Here is a 10405-nt window from a genome sequence, read left to right on the forward strand (position 1 = left end):
GCACCTCCTAAGCGGGGCGGAGGGCCTGCCCACCTCCGACTCTGGAATGGGGGTTGTGGAACGGTCCCTGCACTGCACTGCTTCTAGACGGGGTCTGGGTGGGAACCTCTCTGACATCGTCGTGTACCCATTGCATCTTTCAACCTTGGCCACTTTTCCCAAGTACATAAAGACTCAGGGGAAAAAGAGCACCTGCGGTGGTCCATGAAGGCCATGTGAAGGCATGTTGTTGTTCGTGACGTTTTTTGCTAAACATGGAATCCCTAGCGCCTAGGACACGGCCTACTACATTGATAGATGAGTGAATATAAACGTCCTTTAAAAAAATTAAGTGATGGTCGCTCAACATTGTGAATGTAATTAATGCCACTCACTTGTATGCATAGAAGTAGTTAAAATGTCTAATGCATGTTTTATATACCTTACCGCAATACAAATATTTTTTAAATTAAGTTTTATTACTAGGATGTGGGTTGAACGCACATAGGCATGCAGTATTTTGTCAAATAGAGGCTGGAAATGTGAATGCGTCAATAAACTTTGTGTTCAGCCTTGGGAAGATGGGCTGCTATGTTTTGTCAGTTGCATCTGGTATTGCTGCTCAAATTATCCGGCAATCTTGCAACGGTGTGCCCACTAATTAGGGGGACCAATGGTCCTAGTTTGCCCAGGACTGTAAGGATTCTCCAGTTGGAGGATTTTTAGTGCTAAACTTGGGAAAGTCCTAGGAAATAAGGAAAAGTTGATTACTCTATCACTGACCCTTAACTGTTAGGTCAAACACTTTACCTAATCCCCTCAAACTGTTCCGTGCCTCAAAAGACCTGTTTTAAACCATTTTTGCTGAGACTCCCCAAATCCTATAAATATCACCCCCATCCTTCTCCTCCTAAGACTGCCAAGCTTCCATCAAAGTGTGGCCTCCCTTACTGTAGTAGATTTAGTAAATTTAGCTTTCTTTGATTAACAGGCTGTTCTGGCGTCTCTTGGGCAGATGGTAGTTGTTTTATGTACACTGTATTGTTGTTTATCCTATTTTGTTCGTGAAAATGACACTTATTTAAGGATAGGAAGTAATTACCTTATAATTACTACAAAACACCCACTGTATCAATGTACATTCAGATGCTACTGACTAATGGTTTTACTATTGAGAAATGCATACAAGGTAAAACTAATATGAGGTTGATGTCATCTTGAGTAGGGAAGAGGGCTGTGAAAATTAAAAATGTGTTTAGGTTTCAAAGGAATCTTCTAATTGATTTAAGTCTGGCAGAGTTCATTTTCCTTTCTCTTGGTGTTTAACGGTTGAGCTACAGCTGGGAGCTACTTTCTGTGTACTGCTCTCATCTCCTCAGGCGGATGGAAAGAGAGGGAAAGAGAAGTGTCGGGGAATGCAGCAGTATGGAGGAGGAGACAAGGTTAAATATTCTCTGGGGGTCTGGCACGGTGTCTCATGCCTGTAATCCCAGTACTTTGGGAAGCCTAGGAGGGTGGATTATGAGGTCAGGAGTTCGAGACCAGCCTGGCTAAGATGGTGAAATCCCTGTCTCTACTAAAAATACAAAAATTAGCTGGGTGCGGTTGTTGGTGTCTGTAATCCCAGCTACTCAGGAGGCTGAGGCAGGATAATCGCTTGAACCCGGGAGGCAGAGGTTGCAGTGAGCCTAGATCATGCCACTGCACTCTAGCCTGGGCAACAAAGCAAGACTCTGTCTCTTAAAAAAAAAAAAAAAAATCCTCTGGGGGTTGAAGCTCCACATTTAGGGAATCAGACCTGAGAAGGAAATATATGAGAGAGAGGATAGAAATGAAGGAATGCGAGATGAATTAAACTAAAGCAAGTCTAAAATCTTTACTTGGTAAAATTTTCTACCTTGTGTGCAAAGGGAAGAATTATTAATCAACAAGATGTTAAGAAAATAGCACTAATGTCCTGACACCTTCTTGTAGCTGACTGTGTGAAGTAGTACATGCTTATTCTTAGAAGTCTCCAATACAAATTTCTTGTGATACCTGGTCAAAATTCTCTTCTTAGCTTATCAAGTTTCCAGTAATACTTAAGAAGTGTACTAACAACTTTGAGAGATTTTTCTCTTCTTAGTTTATCAAGTTTCCAGTAATAGTGTCAAGAAGTGTATTAATTACTTTGAGAGATTTTTCACAGCTTGGTCAAGCTTTTGTGTCAAACCCTTTGTAAGATACTTCTAGCAGGGCTTGGCCATGTAAGTTATAAATTATAGCTGTATCAAATTTGTAAGAATCAGTCCTAAGAAGATACATTTTTCTCTTTCGTGTAAGCGCAATGCTCACAAAAATGAGCCCTAGAAATGAGCCCTGGGTTTCAGTTGACTGTATGAGCGTCAAGTCCTGCTTTCTCAGGAGCCCCCTTGCTGGGCCCCACCATTCATCCTGTCTGAGGGTCCTGGCTTCGGTGTGACCTGTTGGTGGCTGGCGGGTGGGGTTTCCAGTGGGTGATGGCGCTCTCCGGCAGTCGGGGATGTCCGCACAGCCTAAACTTAGAACACATTTGTAACTCAATACAGTGTTTTCAATTTGTACAGAATAGTTAAGAGTATTCTATTAAAGTGAAACCTGGAAAAAAAAAATTCATTTCTACAGAAATGTATTGGCATTGGGAAATAGTAAGCAAATCATAATGCCTTCTTTAAATAATCAACCAAACAGCATACTAATAACCAACCAAACAAAACTAGGATTTGAAGGTTAAAGACAGAACAGCCCTGAGGTGAAATTAAGCAGATGAGCGGAAGCAGATTCTGTGCAAATATTACTTCCTCTGTGAATCTTTCTCTCACGTATTTCCCCTTCCTCACACCCTCTAAAGCCTATGCACAATTTCATAATTGGTGTAACATTTCATCACCAATTTTTTGTTTATGTATTACATGTGATCTACTGGCTTTAACGAGTATGATAGTTGTCTATAAAATCTGTTCTACTAAAAGCCCTTATGAGTGGGTACCATCACAGTGATAGCCTCAGAGAGTGATTCAAAACAGTTTGAACCCATGTGACTCCATCTCTCATTTACCACTGAATTTTGTTTGTGTATGGTGTTTCTCTAGTGATATTATCATCAACTTGGTATAGGAGGCTACTGAAGGGCCCTAGGAGTGATACAAATGTGTTTCAACCTCTTAAAAATTAAAAAAAATTTTTTTGTGAGTACATCGTAGTTGTGTATGTATTTATGGGTTACATGAGATATTCTGATATAGGCATGTAATGTGTAATAATCACATCAGAGTAAATAGGGTATATATAACACTGAAGCATTCATCCTTTGTGTTACAAACAAGGCAATTATACTCTGAATTATTTTAAAATGTACGATTAAATTATTTTGTACTACCGTCACCCTGTTGTACTAGCAAATACTAGGTCTTATTCATTCTTTCTATTTCTTGTATGCATTAACTATCCCCACTCTCTGCCCCACCTGCCCCCACTACCCTTCACAGCCTCTAGTAACCATCCTTCTACTTTCTTTCTCCATAAGTTCAGTTGTTTGTTTGAGTTATTTATTTATTTAAAATTAGAGACAGGCTCTCATTGTTTCTCATGTAGGTCTCGAGCTCCTGGGCTCAACTGATCCACTTGCCTTGAGCTTCCAAAGTGCTGGGATTACAAGTGTGAGCCACTGTGCCTAGCCTCCATTTCTTTAATTTTTAGCTCCCACAAATAAGTGAGAATATGCAAAGTTTGTCTTTCTTTACCCGGATTACTTAACACAATGACCTTCATTTTCATCCATGTTGTTACAAAATGCAAGCTCTCATTCTTTTTTATGGCAGAATAGCACTCTGTGAAATGTCTACCACATTTTCTTTATCCATTCATCTGCTGCTGAACATTTAGGTTGCTTCCACATCTTGGCTATTGCTATTCCACATCTTGGCTTGAATAGTGATGCAATAAACATGGGAGTGCAGATATCTCTTCAATATACTGATTTCCTTTCTTTAGAGTATGTACCTAGGAGTGGGATTGCTGGCTCTTGTGGTAGCTCTGCTTTTAATTTTTCAGGAACTTCCTTACTAATTTACAGTTTCACCAACAGTGTCTGAGGGTTCCCTTTTCTCCACATCTTTGCCAGCATTTGTTATTGCCCTTTCAAACTTTCTTAGCCTCATTTAGTGAAGTCTTTCTGTGCTTTGTGCTCACTTCATTTTATAGTTGTAAGAATGTAAATATTTGATTTATTTCCTCTCCTAATTTTGACTTTTCATCACAAGGTCTTGATGGCTTATACATATTCCTGTGAATGTGCTCAACTTTATGCATTTACATTTCTGTTAACTCAACAAATTTATTCTTTTCCAACAGAATAGACACATCTGATTAATAATGCACCTTCAATAATCTGAGATTCATCTTTATTTTTATGAACTTTGCTGTGTTTATTTTATATCAGGATTATTGCTAATTGTCTCAAATGGGTTGGATAGCATTTCAGTCCTTGAACAGTTTATATAGCATGGAAAAGACTATGTCTGTGAACATCTGATTGCACTTTTCAGTAGCATTCATTGGCCCTAGAACTATTTTTGGAAATAGTTCTTTAATAACATTCATTTGGTTTGTTCTTGCTTGTAATATTAATACTTCTTAAGTCTGTTTTGGCAATGTTTATTTTCCAAGAAACCAGTTTACCTCATTAGGATTAAAAAGGATTCAGATATAGCTTTTCTTTCATTCCTTATTTTATTTTTTTGAGTTTTTCTTTTTTATGTTGATCAGATTTTTATTTAATTTTATTATTTTATTATTGGTTTTCCCCTCTCCTTCCAACTATCTTTGGATTTATTTATCAGTTTTGTTTATGTGGCAATTACTAGATTGTGCATTATTTTTCATTATTTTCTTTTTTCTGTTTTCCTGTTTGTTTGATCTTTTCTCTAACTTTCTTAATTGGACAGTTGGTTTAACACTTTATCATTTCTTCTTGATAATGAAATCATATAAACTGATTAATTTACCTCTGCATTCTGAAAGCAGTATTTTTACTCTTTGCTATTTAGATATTTTATTCGATCTAGTGGAGATTATAGGAGAGAGTATGTGATATTTTAATGACCAAGTAATAAACATTTTGTTAGATCCGACTTTAAAATTTTTACCAATATGATGGCTGCAATGGACTTTTATTGTTGTAATTTTTAGTTCGCTGGTTAATAATGAGGTTGAGTATCTTTTAATATATTTATTTTTTTTTAATCTTCTGTTTTTATGTTTTGTATAGTTTTCTATTTGTTGCTTATCTTTTACTATTGATTGTAGAATTTCTATTTGCTTTATACAGCAATCATTTCTCTATACATACTAGATATATTCTTCTAATTTTTGGCTAGTCTACTTTATTTATATATATTTTTAAATTTTTCTTATTTTTTAGACAGAGTCTTGCTGTGTCATCCAGGCTGGAGTACAATGGTGTGGTCTGGGCTCACTGCAATCTGCGCCTCCTGGGTTCAAGTGATTCTTCTGCCTCAGCCTCCCAAATAGTTGGGATTACAAGTGTTCGCCACCACACCAGCTAAGTTTTGTATTTTTAGCAGAGACAGAGTTTCACCATGTTGGCCAGGCTGATCTCAAACTCCTGAGCTCAAGTGATCACCCACCTTGGCCCAAAGTGCTGGGACTAAAGACATGAGCCATTGTGCCCAGCCATATTTTATTTTTATTTGCATTAATTGTGAAGACATACTAAATTTTAATACAGCTCAATTTACTAGTCTTTTCCTTTACAGTTTGGGGTGTGTGTATGCATATATGGTGGTGTGCATCTGTGTATTCTTTAAGAAAAACATGCGTGCATATTCCTATTAGAATCTTAACTAAAATTGCATTAAATTTATAGAATAATTTGGGAAGAATAAACAAGTTACAATATTGAGTTATTCCACCCAGATGTATTACAAATTATTCCAGTACCAATTATTGATAGGCCGTCCTTTAATGACTGATCTGCAGTACCTCATCTGTGAACACTAGGCTTTCTTGTCTATGTGGTTTAGTTCTGACTTCTCTGCCTTTCTTGTCTCAATTTCATACTACTACTATCATATCATAGTTACTATAGCTTTATAAGTCTTCATATTTGGAAAGACAACCTCTCCAATTTGCTCTTTTATTTTATATTTTAAAACTGTCATGGCTATTCTTAATTTCCCTGTATGTTTTAGAATTAACTTGTTAAGTTTTACTAAAAAAACACTCGTGAATGGTAATTGGCATTTTATTTAATTCAAATTTTTGAGATGGAGTCTTGCTCTGTCTCCCAGGCTAGAATGAAGTGACGCGATCTCGGCTCCCTGCAACCTCTGCCTCCCAGGTTCAAGCAATTCTCTTGCCTCAGGCTCCTAAGTAGCTGAGACTACAGGCAGGTACCACCATGCCTGGCTGATTTTTGTATTTTTAGTAGAGACAGGGTTTCACTATGTTGGCCAGGCTGGTGGTCTCAAATGCCTGACCTTGTGACCTGCCTGCCTTGGCTTCCCAAAATGCTGGGATTACAGGTGCGGGCAGTAATAGGCATTTTATTGCATTTCTGGGATAACTTGGGGAATAATTGACTTTTTATATAATATTGAATTTTTAATTCTATTTATGGACACTCAAATTGTGTCCTATTTAATTTTTTATAATTAATGATTCAGGGAACACCATTGTGTTTGTCTCCTTATTCCCAAGTGTGACATCCTCCAGGGCACAGCTCCCAACATGGATATGTCAATAGAAAAATGTAAAAAAAAATTAACATTGATTGATAAAAGTAAGCCACAGAAGGAAGTGGATAGTAAGATAGTATTTAGGTCCAACTTAATGTCTTTCAATACAGCTTTATAATTTTATCCATACAATTTGCATATATTTTATTGGATTTTCTAAAATAGGATTGGCTATGTATAGCAGAGACTCAAAATACCAGTGATTCAAAAAAAATAGAAATCTATTTTACACCACATAAAAGTTTTGAATGAAGTAAATTCTTCACTTATCTCCTGTGGTAATTGTGAAATATCTGTTTGACTTTCCCCCTCCAGTTTCTTGGGCATACAACTAAAATCCTTGAGATGACTGGTGGCTGGTAGCTCCTTAGGTAGTAGCTTCAGGTTGGGCGCTGGCCACTGGAAAGACCAAAGCAGGATTAGAGGGTTGGAACTTGCACTGGGCATGGTGGCTTACGCCTGCAATTGCAACACTTTGGGAGGCTGAGGTGGGCGGATCACCTGAGGTCAGGAGTTCAAGACCAACCTGGCCAACATGGTGAAAATCTGTCTCTACTAAAAATACAAAATATTAGCTGGGCGTGGTTGCAGGCATCTGTAATTCCAACTACTCTGGAGGCTGAGGCAGGAGAATCACTTGAACCTGGGAGGCAGAGGTTGCAGTGAGCAGAGATTGCGCCATTGCACTCCAGCCTGAGCAACCAGAGTGAAACTCTTGTCTCAAAAAAACAAAAGAAGAAAAAAGGTTGGAACTTTCCTCTCCAGGAAGGAGGGAGGGGCTGAAGGTAAAGCTGATCAATGATCAATAATTTAATCAATCATGCCTGCCTATGTAATTATGCTTTTTTTTTTTTTTGGAGACAGAGTCTCACTCTGTGGTCCAGGCTGGAATGCAGTGCAGTGGCGTGATCTCAGCTCACTGCAACGTCTGCCTCCTGGGTTCAAGTGATTCTTGTGCCTCAGCCTCCTGAATAGCTGGGACTACAGGAGCACATTCACTATGCCTGGCTAATTTTTGTATTTTAAGTAGAGATGGGATTTCACCATGTTGGCCAGGCTGATCTCAAACTCCTGCCCTCAGGTGATCAACCTGCCTCGACCTCCCAGAGTGCTGGGATTACAGGCGTGAGCCACCACACCCGGCTGTAATTAAACTTTCATAAAATTCCTAAAGGACAGGGTTTGGAAAACTAAACATGAGGAAGTTGCTAGAGGGTGGCGCCCCCAGAGAGGACAGGAAAGCACTGTGCCTCTTCCCACATGCCTTTTCCATGCATGTCTTCATCTGTATCCCTTGTAATATTCTTTAAAATAAACTCATCAAAGTAATTTCCTTGGGTTATAACAAGGTGTTTTAGAAAATTTGTCAAACCCGAGGAAGAGGTTGTGGGAACCTGGATTTATAGCTTACAAATAAACTTCGTGTAGTTTTCTGAATAGCTTCATTCATTCCACATTTTATTTGTGAGGTTCATCTGTATTTGCATGTAGTAGTGTTGATCATCATTCTCATGGCTGTATAACATTTCACTGTGGGAAGGTACCACAATTTATTTACCTGGATTAGTTTTAATATTTGTCTTAGCTTTTGATTCTTAATCTAGGCAGGTCTTTCTATTTTTCTAGGTAGGTTTTACTTTCTTACAAATTTTTGAGTAGCTCACAAACTAATTTATATCTTCCTACTACTCTTGGAAGAGTTCCTCATTTTTCATGAATGGGATGAACTGATATTCTAGATATTATGCAAGAGGTTCACTTCTATTCCCTTGCTTCACACAGGCCTGAAGGTATATCTCCTGTTCTGTCAGGGACATATTTGATATGTATTAGTTAATAACTACTTTCTCTCCATTGTGAATTTTTCTTTTTATTATTATAAAATTAACCCTGTTTATTCCATTTAATTCTTTTTGATTTAAACTTTACCTAAATTAATATTTCCTTGTTGGCTTTTGTGATAGACTGAATGTTTGTGTCTTCACAGAATTTATATGTTGAAATCCAAATCTCCCATATGATAGTATTAGGAGGATGGGCCTTTGAAAGGTGATTAGGTCATGAGGGTTAGGCCCTCATAAATGGAATTAGTGCCCTTATGACAAAGACCTTAGCGAGCTCCCCCACCCCTTCTGAAAAGATGGTTATCTCAGTCAAGAAGATGTCCCTCCCTAGACACTGAATCTGCTGTTACCTTGATCTTGGACTTCTCAGCCTTTAGAAATGAGAAATAAATGTTTATTATTGAAGCCACCCAGTCTATTGTAGTTTGTTATAGAAGTCCAAACAGAGCATGACAGCTTTCTGTTTGTGTTTACAAATTGGATCTTTCATTCCTTTATTTTTATGTTTTTTTTCATTTGTTTTATTTTACTTCGGGTTTGTCTCTCAAGCAGCACATAGTTGGTTTTACTCTTTAACTAGTATTTGCCTTTCATTATGAGCTTTTATAACTTTTGTGTTTGAGATTATAATTGCTACAGGTAATCTGCTTTTTTTTTGCCACGTTCCATATTTATTATGTATCCTTGCTCTTTCTTTTGTTTTTGATATTTTGCTACATAAGTTTTATTTAATTTGCTTTTGTCTTCTCCAGTGACTTGGAAGAAACTCGGAAACTTTTAATTCTTGAATAGTTTTCATAAGTTTTGTTTTAATGAAAATAACATCTAGCCCACATTTCTCTAGTTATCAAAATAAAAGCAAAATGGTATATTTTGATTGTTTTCTTCCTACTCTTTGTGAGGATGATCTGGGTTTAGAATCAGATGCCACAAAATTACTGACTTGACATGATACATTGTATCAGCAGTGGTAGGATGTGTTACTGTTCACAATATTTGTGCCACCTGCTCACAGGAGAATTACCCATGCTTGCCCTATTGCCTGATCTCAGGCGTGGCCACGTGACTTGCTTTGGCTAATAAAATTTTGAGTGGAAGCATCTGTGTGGCACTACTGGCAGAGCTTCAGGAGCCGGCACAGGCTCTGCCATCCTCTTGCCCATAGGTCACTGTGCTTGCTATGTTCTAGGTGGTTTCTGTTCCCTCAGCTGGGTGCTGCTGCATTGTGTCTATTGTGAACAGATCCCTCCTTCTGATCAGCCATCAACATGTGCCATGAACAAGAAAAACTAACCTCAGTTTTTATGGGCCACTAAGATTTTAGGATTACTTGTTACCTCAGCCTTACTTAGCTTCCCAGCCTGATATGATGATATTTGAAGTCTAACAAGAGCTTGTAAATGAGTTTGCTAATAGTAAATTAATATGGTAAAATCTACTCACAAGGTGGTGACCTATCTATTTCATTAGAGAAGCAAGAGATTGCAGATGTGTTTCTGGAATGTTCAAGAACTGTTGTGGAGCAAAGCAGTTCTACTGTCCAGGACAGAAATTAGTGATACCTTCAAGAGACAGTTACAGAGGCCCTTAAGAGCCAAATATTCAAGAATTAAGAGTTTTGTCTCTACCCTGAAGACAGTGGGAATCTGGTGTATGGTCTTAAGCATTCATTTATTCATTCAACAAGTATTTATCAAGCAATAATTATGTGCTTATTATATTTTTAGTCATGGAGCACCTGCTGTGAGCAAAACAGACTTCCTGCTCAAGTGAAATTTCTTTTTTTTTTTTTTAATTATTTTTTTC

The 10405-nt window shown here is 37.8% G+C and overlaps 1 long non-coding RNA gene across 1 annotated transcript in view; it reads left to right on the plus strand.

The window, feature by feature from the left end:
• The first annotated feature begins 69 nt into the window (after positions 1-69).
• The window catches only part of LOC119469859, a 106643-nt gene continuing 96307 nt past the window's right edge, over positions 70-10405 (plus strand). Inside the window, exon 1 of the long non-coding RNA XR_005198708.1 lies at positions 70-225. This is a non-coding gene — a long non-coding RNA (uncharacterized LOC119469859). The remainder of the gene's footprint in view (positions 226-10405) is intronic.

This window comes from Cebus imitator, unplaced genomic scaffold (assembly GCF_001604975.1).
Source record: "Cebus imitator isolate Cc_AM_T3 unplaced genomic scaffold, Cebus_imitator-1.0 Scaffold911, whole genome shotgun sequence".
Classification (NCBI taxonomy): Eukaryota; Metazoa; Chordata; class Mammalia; order Primates; family Cebidae; genus Cebus; species Cebus imitator.